The sequence below is a fragment of the Chiloscyllium plagiosum genome, chromosome 35 (assembly GCF_004010195.1).
Source record: "Chiloscyllium plagiosum isolate BGI_BamShark_2017 chromosome 35, ASM401019v2, whole genome shotgun sequence".
In the NCBI taxonomy this organism is placed as follows: domain Eukaryota; kingdom Metazoa; phylum Chordata; class Chondrichthyes; order Orectolobiformes; family Hemiscylliidae; genus Chiloscyllium; species Chiloscyllium plagiosum.
In genome coordinates this window covers 8,144,848-8,157,623 of record NC_057744.1, presented here as the reverse complement: position 1 = coordinate 8,157,623, position 12,776 = coordinate 8,144,848, and positions in this window count along the sequence as shown.

Here is a 12,776-nt window from a genome sequence, read left to right as displayed (position 1 = left end):
GGTTTTTCCAAGATTTACAAAGATGTTGCCAAGGTTGAGCTATAGGGAGAGGCTGATCAGGCTGGGGCTGTTTTCCCTGGAGGATCGGGGCTGAAGGGAGGTTTATAAAATGGTGAGGGGCCTGGATAGAGTAAATAGAGCCAAGGTCTTGTCCCTGAGGCGGGGGAGTCCAGAACTAGAGGTCATAGGTTTAAGTTAAGGAGGGAATGGTTTAAAAGGGACCTAAGAGCCAACATTTTCATGCAATTGGGTGGAGCATGTATGGAATGAGCTGCTGGGGAAGGGGTGGAGGCTGGTACAATTACAACATTTAAAAGGCATCTGGATGGGTATATGCAAAGGAAGGGTTTAAGAGAGAAATGGGCCAAGTGCTGGCAAATGGGACTAGATTAGGTTAGGATATCTGGTCAGCATAGGCAACTTGGACCGAAGGATCAGTTTCTGTGCGTACATCTCTATGACTCTAGAATTAATTTCAAATTGCACTATCTGCCATGGCAGGATTTGAACCTGGCCCCAGACCATTCCCTGAGTCTCTGGGTTAATAGACTAACATTAATAGCACCAGGCCATACCTTCCCAACTATTGGAAAGTGGGGACTGCTCAGCAGCACAAGATAGAAGCAGTGCTGACATCTGTAGTACTCAGCATGGGGGGAACAAAAGACAATCTTGTATCTCTGTACAATTAAATACAACTGAAAAATACATTGATTCCTCCCCTGAAGGCTTGGTTGTCATGCAAGTTTTGTCCTCATAAATAGCCATGGGGATTTCACAACCTGTGTTTTTTTTTGTGGTTGGGGCAGGGTCAGTGATGGTGGTAGTGAATGGGCTATCATTTGCTCTCCCAAATGCAACCCTGCAATTTCTGGTGGATGTGCATATTGGATCAACGTAGCATTCGTTTCCATTCTGAAGCCCATCCTGTTCAATTCTTGTGTGTAAACACTGTTCCTTTACAAGAAACTGAGTGGATCATGTATGAAAACAAGCATCAGAGAGAACTGAGATTGTCTTAGGGATGGAAGATTAAAATGGGAAATTAATAAAAGTAAAATGAAAAGAAATGCATTAATATTTCCCTTTTAATGCAGGCATTATGCAAGTCCAGTTTCACAGTGCATCTAAATATGTGAACATGTTCTTCCTGTTTCTATTGGAAGTTTGAAATTGCAACTTGGATATCTTTGCCCCCTCTATTGATAGTTCATTATCCGGGGCAGACGAGGGGAAGTGTATTTTCAGATTCAAAGGCACTTTCTCCCTGATAAAATGTAGCTTCCCACATTCTCCAAGTGAGATAAAACTGTAGAATGCATGGATGTCTAAGTATGCCATCGGTGGATTCTAATAAAGGCAATATGTTCTTTTGACATGGTTCTCATCCTCTGTACTCTTGCTACCAGGGGTTAATGGGAAACACTGGAAGAACAATCCATCACACTGACTGCAAAGGATTTAGTTATAACATTTTTAACAGAATTTGACCTTTTTTTTAAACATGTAGTGTGAGAAGAGAGACTGCCACAATGCAAAATTGTGATTGCTGCAGTAAAATATGGTCCGGGTGTAGGACAAGGAGAACATCTGAAATTATCTAAAATTGGGGAAGTCAGTGGAATTTCCATTTTGCTAAATGTGTGCTTCAGTTTAATGAAAAGCAGTCCATTCACTCATCAGACTACAATGATTTAATGAGTTATTTGGATATTTGCTAAATTTATATTCAGTGTTGCCCAGGCTAATTTGTTTTTGGCATCTTGTGTTTGTCAGGAGCTGTGTTGTCTGATAAAAGGAGTCAAAAAGGGTTAAGTTAGATATAGCTAACTAAGGTTGGTCTAGTAAATGTACTGCATTACTTAGGGCAGTTTAAAATTTGACTGAGCAATGTACTAACCTTCTAGAATAACAAAATGCTTGAAATACATCAATGAAAGAAATAAGAGTTAGCCTTTCAGGTTAATGACCCCAGGTTTAGTATGTGGTGACTCTTAAATGCCTTCTGAAATCACCTAGCAAGCCACAGTTGTATCGAACCACTATATAGGCTGCTAAAAGGACTGACGCCAGAGGGATGAACTTGGCATTAATCAAGGCAATGGAAATGACAACAGTGAATGGCTCCCGTTTTAACTGCAGGAATTCGGAGGCTTGTGCCAGAACTTGGGAGAGCATCATAACTTGACCTCATCCTTATCAAATTACCTGCAGCAAATGTATGAGTCCATGACAGTATCAGCAGGGGTGACCACTGCACAGTCCTTGAGGATACCAATATTTTACATTGTGTTGTGTTACATTAACGCTGTGCTAAATGGGATTAATTTCGACTAGTTCTACTCAGTCAACTGGGCACCCGTGAGTCTGTGGACCATTAGTAGCTGCAGAATTGTATTCAACCATGATCTGCAGGCTCTGTGCATAAACCAGCACTATCTTCCAACATTGAGGAGTTGAGGATTAAGACAGTTTGCCTTAAAAGTGAAACCAGACTTTTCAGAAGGGAAGAAACAATTATACACCTGAGGGATGGTTGAAATTGGAATTGTCTTCCATGAATTGTATTTGATGCAAAGCCAAATGCTAATTAGATCTGTGACTTAGATTTCTGTTAATGAAAGATAGTAATGGATCTGGGGCAAAGGTGGGTAAATAATTAGAATACAATCAGCTATGAGTTAATTAGATCCATAGAGTTATACAGCATAGAAACAGACCCTTCAATCCAACTCATGTATCTGACCAGAGATCCTCAACTGATCTAGTCCCATTTGTCAGCACTGAGCCTATAATCCTCTAAATTCTTCCTTTTCACATACCCATGCAGATGCCTTTTAACTGTTGTAAATGTACCCATCTCCACCACCACTTCTGGCAGCTCGTTCTATACACACACTACCCTCTGCGTGAAAAAGTTGTCCCTCACTCATGTCCCTTTTAAATCTTTACCCTCTCAACATAAACCTATTCTCGTTAGTTGTAGATTTGTATAAAAGACCTTGGCTATTCACCCTATCAACACTTCTCATGACTTTATAAACCCTTCAGCTTCTGACACTCCACGGAAAAGAGCCCCAGCCTTATCAACCTCTCCCTGTAGGTCAAACCCTCCAATCCCAGCAACATTCTTGTAAATCTCTTCTGAATCCTTGCAAGTTTAACAACATCTTTCCTGTAGCAGGGAGACCAGAACTGAACACAGTATTCCAAAAATGAATGATAAAATGGGCTGTAAGGACTAAATTAAAGTGGTGCTGGAAAAGTACAGCAGGTCAGGCAGCATCTAAGGATCAGGAAAATCGACGTTTCGGGCAAAAGCCCTTCATCAGGATGCTGCTTGACCCGCTGTGCTTTTCCAGCACCACTCTGATCTAGACTCTGATCTCCAGCATCTGCAGTGCTCTCTTTCGCCTGTAAGAACTAAATGGTCTACGTTATTCCAATGTTGCTGTTCATGAGTTTAGCTTCACAGTATTATGATTATTCATGTCCCCCATGTTAGTGATGTACTTCCACATTAACGGAGAGAGGTGAACAGATTTTGAGGGATGTCTTGCACCTAGAGTTACTTCTGTTGTTTTATCTTTTGTGTGATCAGTTGAGGAACAAATGAGAAAATCATAGCTTGAAATGTGAAAATGCTGAGAATAATCGGTAATTCTATCAGCATTCGGGTACAGCTACAGGTTAACTTTCCAACAGAACAAGAGTAACAGAAACCAGTGACTGGGTTACCTGCCGGTGTTCCAGTCTCACGATGCATCTATGTCCACCTGATTCAGCCCGTGTTGTAAATTTAGTAATGGAAGGTTCAAAGTCCACAAATCAGTGGTTTGTCTGTTCATGTTTTAACAACGGTGAAAATATTGAAGACAGTGATTTCATAAGAAATAGGAGTGAGAGTAGGCCCTTGGAGTCTGATCCATCATTCAATAAGACCATTACTAATCTTCAACTCCACTTTGCTGACTGACCGCTTATCCCTTTCAAATGGAATGATCGATAGATCTTCGCTCTGAATTTTCTCAACAGCATTCACAGTCCTCTGGGATAGAGAATTCCAATAATTCAAATCATTGTGGGAGAAGAAACTTCTCAGTCCTGATTGGATGGCTCCTTTTCTCTGAGATAATCCTGTAAGGCTGCTGGGGCAAGCTATCTCGTCAAGTTCTCCCTGAATCTTATTTACTCCAACTCATCATTGAAATCTAATCTCCAGAAAGGACAGGCCTTTTGTACTTACTAAAAATTTGTTCCTGAGATGTGGGCTGTGACTATTTGTTGCCCATGCATGATTGCTCCTTGAGGAGGTGGTGGTGAGCTGCCTTCTTGAACTGCTGCAGTCTGTTTGGTCGAGGTAGACTCATGATGCCATTAGTGGGAACTGTACAGAGTACTCCAGTGTTGTCTCAGGAAACTAAAAGAGAAAATGCTGGAAAATCTCAGCAGGTCTGGCAACATCTGTAAGGAGAGAAAAGAGCTGACGTTTCGAGTCTAACTGACCCTTTATCAAAGCTCTGACAAAGGGTCAGTTAGACTCGAAACGTCAGCTCTTTTCTCTCCTTACAGATGCTGTTAGACCTGCTGAGATTTTCCAGCATTTTCTCTTTTGGTTTCAGATTGCAGCATCCGCAGTAATTTGCTTTTATCTGTTGTCTCAGGAAATCCTTGTACAATTAAAGGAGATTTTTTTTCCTTTTGTACTCTAACCCACCAGCATTTAATAGTTTCTCACCTTTAAGAAATAGAATGAATTGAATTAGTTTTATTACCACGTAATCAAATGAGTGCAGTGAAAAGTTTATAAGTCGCCACTGACAGGGTCACCTTAGGTACAAAGGTACCTGGGCACAATGCATAGTTACAGAATAGAGAAATAAAGAGGAAAAAGTTACATTGCAGCTATAGACAGTATAACCATAGGCCAGAAAAACAAGATGCAAAGTTAAAAAGATAAACATCACAGTTTCTCTCCAAAGGGTCCCTTCAGCAGACCAGTGCAAAGGGCTTCCATGTTGTCCGACTGCTGGCTGCCACTCTGGGCACTCTGCTCTGGGCCAGTGGCATCTCCTCTCTGGTCACTGGCATCTCTGTTCTGGGCCACTGATGTCTCCACCAACCATGCTTTGGAGGCTGGCACTGGATCCAGGTCTATTTTTCTACTCACTAAAACTGAATAAGCTCAGACTTTGTCCATTATATACTGTCACCTTGTGGCTCATTCATCTAACGTTTGCAGTCTTCGTATTTTCCTCAAAGTTTACTTCCATTCTCGGTTTTATATCACCAGTAACGCAGATATATCCAACCAATTCCTATGAATTGTACGTAACTGATGTCTCAGCATTGAGATTTGCAACACCCACACTAGGAATAGACTTTGTTCAATTTTGAAATTGTAATGGGATCCCCTGCTTGTAATTGAGAAAGTGGAATCCGATTGTAAAGATGGTTTTAGAGTGCTGCAGTCGTGGCTTACACTGACTGACAGAAATATGCAGTCCGCATGTTCAGTGCTTGCATAGGAGTCTATCTGTGTGCATGTGGGTCAGCGAAAGTAGCTTGCTTATACTCTTGTTCAACTGTTCTTCACTTAAGAACAGAGACAATAAGGCTAAAGAATATAAATCTTTTACATCTTTCGCTGGGTGAGGTAACCCTGAGCTGTATGAGGGAACATAGAGCGAATATAACTAATGACACATGAAGGGTGGGGGATTGAACATATCTTGTTTGCTTTGTCTAAAATTGCAGCAATTATCTTGTACCTTATCAAAATAGAACTATTGACTGTTGGCTGTGGCAACGTTAAGTAAGTGCACTATTCTCTGTGTTACTACATTTCTCGTGAATTTTTATAATAAATGCAGAACTCCTTAGGCTGTGTGCAATACAATAATTGGAGGAGTAGGTCAGTTTGAACCTTTCACATGTTAAAATGTCCAATCCACTGAAGGTGTGGTTAGCTACAATCTAAGATCGACACATGTGGGCCAAGATTTCAATAGAATCACAGAATCATTACAGAACTATTACTATGACAGTGCAGAAGTGGGCCTCCTATTCCAGCACTGGCTCTCTGGGTATTTTAACTTAGTGCTGATCTCCTGTCTTTTCCATGTAATCTTGCACAATGTTTCTATTTAAGTATTCAGTCAATGCCCTCTTGAATGTCGCCTTTGAAACCGCCTCCAATACTCTTTCAGGCAGTGCATTCTAGTTTGAAACCCCTCACTGTGTGAAAACCTTTTTTCCCAGCTCGCTTTTGCTTCTTTCGTGAAACAATTTAAGACTGTCTGTTCTGGTGCTTGATCCATTTGTGAATGGAAACAGTTTCTCTGAATGCACTTTGCCCAAACGCCTCATGATTTTGAAATGTCCTCCCAGCTCTCCTCTCCAAAGAAAACAATTCCAACTTCTTCAATCTTCCCTCATTCCAATGCTCAATTCCTTCCTATTGTATGATATCCAAAACTGTACCCTGTACACCAGTGGAGAGCTAACCAGTGCTTATATAAGTTTATTATCACTTCCCTGCTCTTGTACTCTCTGCCCCTAACTAGGAAGCTGAGAGTTCTGTATGCTGTGTCAACAGATCTACCTACCTGTCCTACCATCTTTAAAGACTTATGCATATATACATCCAGGTCTCTCTCTGCTCCTCACACTCTATAGAATAGTTTATTCTGTATCCCCACGTTCTTTGTATCAAAATGTATTACTCACACCTATGCACATTAAACTTCATCTGCTACATATCTGCCCGTTCCATCAATGCGTCACAGACTTTCGAAACTTCTACACTCTCCTCCTCACAGATTACAATTCTTCCAAGTTTAGAGCCATTTGCAAACGTTGAAATTGTCTTGTGCACACCAAAATGTAGATCATTTACATAGAATCAATAAAAGCAAAAATCCCAACACTGACCCCAAGGGAAATCCCCTAAAAACCTTTCTTGAGACTGAACAATACCCATTAACCTTAACTCTGTTTGCAATCTATTGGCCAGTTTTGTATCCACCTTGTAACTCTCCTTTTTATTCCACCTTCAATAACTTTCTTCACAAAGGCATTGTATCAAACACCATTGAGAGGTCCATGCACACCACATCAATACTCTTGTTATCAACTGTCTTTGCTGCATAGAGTCATAGAGATCGACAGCACTGAAAAAGACCCATCAGCGCATTGTGTCTGCCCTAGTCAAAAACAACGGCCTAACTACTTTAATCCCATTTTCCAGCACTTGGCTCATAGCTCTGTATGTCTTCGCATTGCAAGTCATCCAAATGCTTCTCAAATGTTTTATGACGGTTTCTGCCTCCAACACCCTTACAGCCAGTGAGTTCCAGATTCCCAAAACCCTCTGGATGAAAAAGTTTTCCTCACATCTCTTCGAAACCTTCTGCCCATTTCCTTAAATCTATCCCCTCTGGTTATTGACCCTCCATCAAGGGAAAAGTCTCCTCCTATCCAACCTGTCCAGACCTCTCATAATTTTATACATCTCAGTCATGTCCCCTCTCAATCTCCTCTCCCTTCAGGAAACCAGTCTGATCTGTCTCTCTTCAAAACTGAAACTCTCCGGGCAAAGTCCTGGTAAATCTCTTCTGCGCACTCTCCAGTGCAATCATATCCCTTTGTAAAATGTGAATTCCAGAACTGCAAATGTTTAAAATCTTCCCTCTTCCAAAAACTCTAGTAAGTTAAAAAAAACAAAGAATTGCTAATGCTGGAAATCAGAAACAAAACAGAACTTGCTGGAAAAGCTCAGCAGGTCTGTCAGCATCTGTCAGAAGAAAGCAGAGTTAACGTTTCACATCCAGCGACCTTTCTTTAGAAGAATCCTTCCAAAATGTTAACTCTGCTTTCCCTCCACAAATTCTGCCAGATGTGCTGAGTGTTTCCAGCGATTTCAGTTTTTGTTAAGTAGATGAATTTCCTTTAACAATTCCCTGCTGATTTTTCCAAATCAATCCACATTTTTCCATGTGTCTATTAATTCAATCTTGAACAATAGTATCCAGACGTCTACCACTGCTAATTGATCTGTAATTGCTGGGACAATCTCAATAACTTTCTTTGAACAAGGGCATAATGGATGTAGGTTTGCTCGCTGAGCTGGAAGGTTTGTTTTCAGACGTTTCATCACCATGGTAGGTAACTTCTTCAGTGGGCCTCCAAATGAAGCGCTGGTGGCATGGCCCACTTTCTATTTATTGGTTTAGGTTTCCTTGGGTTGGTGGTGTTATTTCCCGTGGTGATGTCATTTCCTGCGGTGATGTCATTTCCTGTTCTTTTTCTCAGGGGTGGTACATGGGATCCAAGTCAATGTGTGTGTTGAAAGAGTTCCGGTTGGAATCCCATGCTTCTGGGAATTCTCATGCATGTCTCTGTTTGGCTTGTCTTAGAATGGATGTGTTGTCCCTGTCGAAGTGGTGTCCTTCTCATCTGTATGTAAGGATACTAGTGAGAGTGGCTCATGTCATTTTGTGGCATGTTGATGTTCATGTATCCTGGTGACTAGTTTTCTTCCTGTTGGTCCAATGTAGTGTTTGTTACAGTTCTTGCAAGGTATTTTGTAAATGACATTAGTTTGTTTGTTGTCTGTATAGAGTCTTTCAAGTTCATTAGCTGCTGTTTTAGTGTGTTTATGGGTTTCTAGACTAGCATGATGCCAAGGGGTCTGAGTAGTCTGGCCGTCATTTCCGAGATGTCTTTGATGTAGGGGAGAGTGGCTAGGGTTTCTGGACATGTTTTGTCTGCTTGTTTGGGTTTGTTGCTGAGAAATCGATGGACTGTGTGCATTGGGCACCCATTCTTTTTGAATAAACTATATAGGTGATTTTCTTCTGCTCTGCGTAGTTCCTCTGTGCTGCAGTGTGTGGTGACTCATTGAAATAATGTTTTATTGCAGGCATGACAAACAGACAGAAAACTAGCCACCAGGACACATGGACATCAACTAGCCACAAAAAGACATGACCTACTCTCACATACAGATGAGGAAGGACACCACTTCGACTGGAACAACACATCCATCCTAGGACAAGGCAGAGACATGCACGAGAATTTCTAGAAGCATGGCATTCCAAACAGAACTCTAGCAACAAACACATTGACTTGGACCCCATTTACCATCTCCTGAGAAAAAGAACGGGAAATGACATCACCACAGGAAATGATGTCTCCAAGGGAAATGACATCACCAACCCCTGGATACATAAATAGAAAGCGAGCCATGCCACCAGTGCTTCATCTGGAGGCTCACTGAAGATGTTAACAGGCAGGTTTGGTGACAAAACGGCTGAAAATGAACCTTCCAGCTCAGCGAGCAAACCTACATCCAGAACCTCAACCTGAGCTACAAAGCTTCTCAAAACTCACTAACACCTATGGGTGCAATATGCAAAAACTGGCCCGAAAATGGGAAACCAATGCCATCTGACAGGGCGCCACCTATGAACAGCTGTACTTCCGCACGAATGCCTAAGGAAACAAGTACTACCTAAATATCTTCAATACAAACTTCCCCTTAACACCCCATTCGCGAAAAGAATAGCAGAGCAAAACGGCCGCAGAATGCTCAGAGAAGTGATTAATGATGCCTACAACAGACTTTGTAAATGCAACTGGGAAATTTCGCGCCAAAAAGCTTTACTCACTAATGCAACAGACCATGAATGGACAGACACAGTGCAACAAGCCATAGATATTAGACAGCCACAAACACAGGAAATGAAAATAAAACTGGACCTGCAGAAAAAACTAGACAAACTTACACAAAATAACAACACAGAAGCATGGATTAAAAAAAACTTATCTGACCAACCCTTAACAGACACTGAAAAAGCTGCCTTAGTAAGAGGATTAAATTACAACTTCCAGGATGTGGACAAGAAAGATTTCTAAGCAGCATTAGAAACAACACTGAAAGATAACCAACTCTCAGAATAAACCCAGCAAACCATCAGACAGACAGTCGCACCAATATTAAGCAGGAAAAAGGAAGGAAACACATTCATTGCACAAGAAAGGAAAGTGCTAGAAAGACTGAAGAAAGACAAAAACATTGTTATCCTACCTGCAGACAAAGGATGCTTGACAGTCATTTTAAATCAAAGATACTACATTGAGAAAGCGAACGTACTACTTACAGATGCCAACACTCACCAACAAGTGGCGATAGACCTGACCCCACAACAAGAGAACTGAATCACAGCCCTACTCAAAAACCTTCAGAAATCTGGAGAAATAAATAAGACCGACTTCCAAAAAATGAAACCAGACAGATCCAACACACCACGCTTCTGTGGATTATCCAAAATTCACAAGCCAGGAGCCCCCCTCAGACCCATAGTCTCACTACCTGGAACACCAACTTACAGATTGGCAAAGGAGCTACAACAAAGACTAAAACACTGAGTAGACTCATGCCATTCCATCCACTCCACCCAAGAATTCCTGAACACCATCAAAGACACCAAGATAGAAAAGGATGAAATAATGGGTTCCTTTGACATAACAGCCCTGTTCACATCCATCAACATCAACCTGGCCAAAGAAACACTGACTACACGATTAGAAGAACCAAAGACACATACACCAAACACCTTTAACTTCATCAGCAAGGACATTATCGTGAAGCTACTGGACCTATGCCCTACCACCCACTTCACCTTCAACAACAAAACTTACAGACAAACCAACGGAACACCCATGGGATCTCTGATATCAGGGTTCTTAGCAGAGGTAGTGATGCAGAGACTCGAAAAAACAGCTCTGCCAACCATCCAACCCAAACTTTGGCTCCGCTATGTGGATGACACCTTTGTCATCACTAAATGAAACAAATTAGAGGAAATCTTCAAGACCATCAATAATACCCTTACTGGCATAAAATTCACTAAAGAGGAGGAAAACAACAACAAACTGCTATTCCTAGATGTCGCAGTAGAGCGAAACAGCCAATGGGGAACTTCAAACCAGCGTTTACAGGAAAACAACACAAACAGACCAAACACTGAACTACAGAAGCAATCATGCCGTCTACAGGCCGCCTACTTGCGGAACATTTCAGAGAACACCTCTGGCAACAACACATTTTCAGCTCTGATCTCCAGCATCTGCAGTCCTCACTTTCTCCTAGAAGATTTTACCTACTGCGAATCCTCTTACAAGGATGCCTTCCTTGAAGAAGCTCTCTTCCTCCCTCTACAAGGATTTCAGTGAGTCCCTCTCTCACTGCACACCCCAAGTCATCTCCTCTGCCCAGAAGCTCTTCAGCCACGTTCTCAAACAGACTTGCTACCACAGCCACACCTCCTTCCTCAGCACCCACCTATGGAACTGACTGACCCCGCACGGACTCCGGACTACGTTCAGACCAACAAAATTTGGACCCAACCAGGACAACCAGTACCTGTAACAAATCCAAAGCCTCCAGCAACAGACATCCCTCCGGATCCTCCGCTCCACACTTGCAGCCATGCGCCGCTACCTACATTCCCTGCAATCAGCCCTACCCCAGCTCAGGACAACACTCTCACAGACCTGTAAAGGTCCTCTACTGTTCTTCATCCACAGAAGAATCCATACACTAAACAAATAGTTCTTCCTAGCAGCCTGCTCCTGCCCCACCGAACTCATCTCTGCATATCTCGACACGGTCCTGTCCCCCTTTGTCCAAGAACTCCTCACCTACGTTCGGGACACCACGCACGTCCTCCACCTCCTCCATGATTTTCACTTCCCCAGTCCCCAACGCCTTATCTTCACCATGGATATCCAGTCCCTGTACACCTCCATCCCCCATCACCAAGGACTCAAAGCCCTCCGCTTCTTCCTTTCCCGCCGTACCGACCAGTACCCTTCCACTGACACCCTCCTTTGACTGACTGAACTGGTCCTCACTCTGAACAACTTCTCTTTTCAATCCTCCCACTTCCTCCAAATCAAAGGAGTAGCCATGGGCCCCAGCTATGTCTGCCTCTTCGTAGGATATGTGGAACAGTCCATCTTCTGCAGCTACACTGGCACCTCCCCCCATCTTTTCCTCTGCTACATCGATGACTGTTTCGGCGCTGCCTCCTGCTCCCACGAGGAGATTGAACAGTTCATCCACTTTACTAACACCTTCCACCCCGACCTCAAATTTACCTGGATCATCTCAGACTCCTCCCTCCCCTTCCTAGACCACTCCATTTCTATCTCGGGCGACCAAATCAACACGGACATTTACTATAAACCGACTGACTCCCATAGCTACCTAGACTACACCTCCTCCCACCCTGCCCCCTGTAAAAACGCCATCCTATATTCCCAATTCCTTCATCTCCGCCGCATCTGATCCTAGGAGGACCAGTTCCAATACCGAACAACCCAGATGGCCTCTTTCTTCAAAGACCGCAATTTCCCCCCAGACATGATCGACGATGCTTTTCACCGCATCTCCTCCACTTCCCGCTCCTCTGCCCTTGAGCCCTGCCCCTCCAATCACCACCAGGGCAGAACCCCACTGGTCCTCACCTACCACTCCCCCACCAACCTCCATATACATCGTATCATCCGTCGCCATTTCCGCCACCTCCAAACGGACCCCACCACCAGGGATATATTTCCCTCCCCTCGCCTATCAGCGTTCTGAAAAGACCACTCCCTCCGTGACTCCCTCGTCAGGTCCACACCCCCCACCAACCCAACCTCCACTCCTGGCACCTTCCTCTGCAACCGCAAGAAATGCAAAACTTGTGCCCACACCTCCCCCCTTA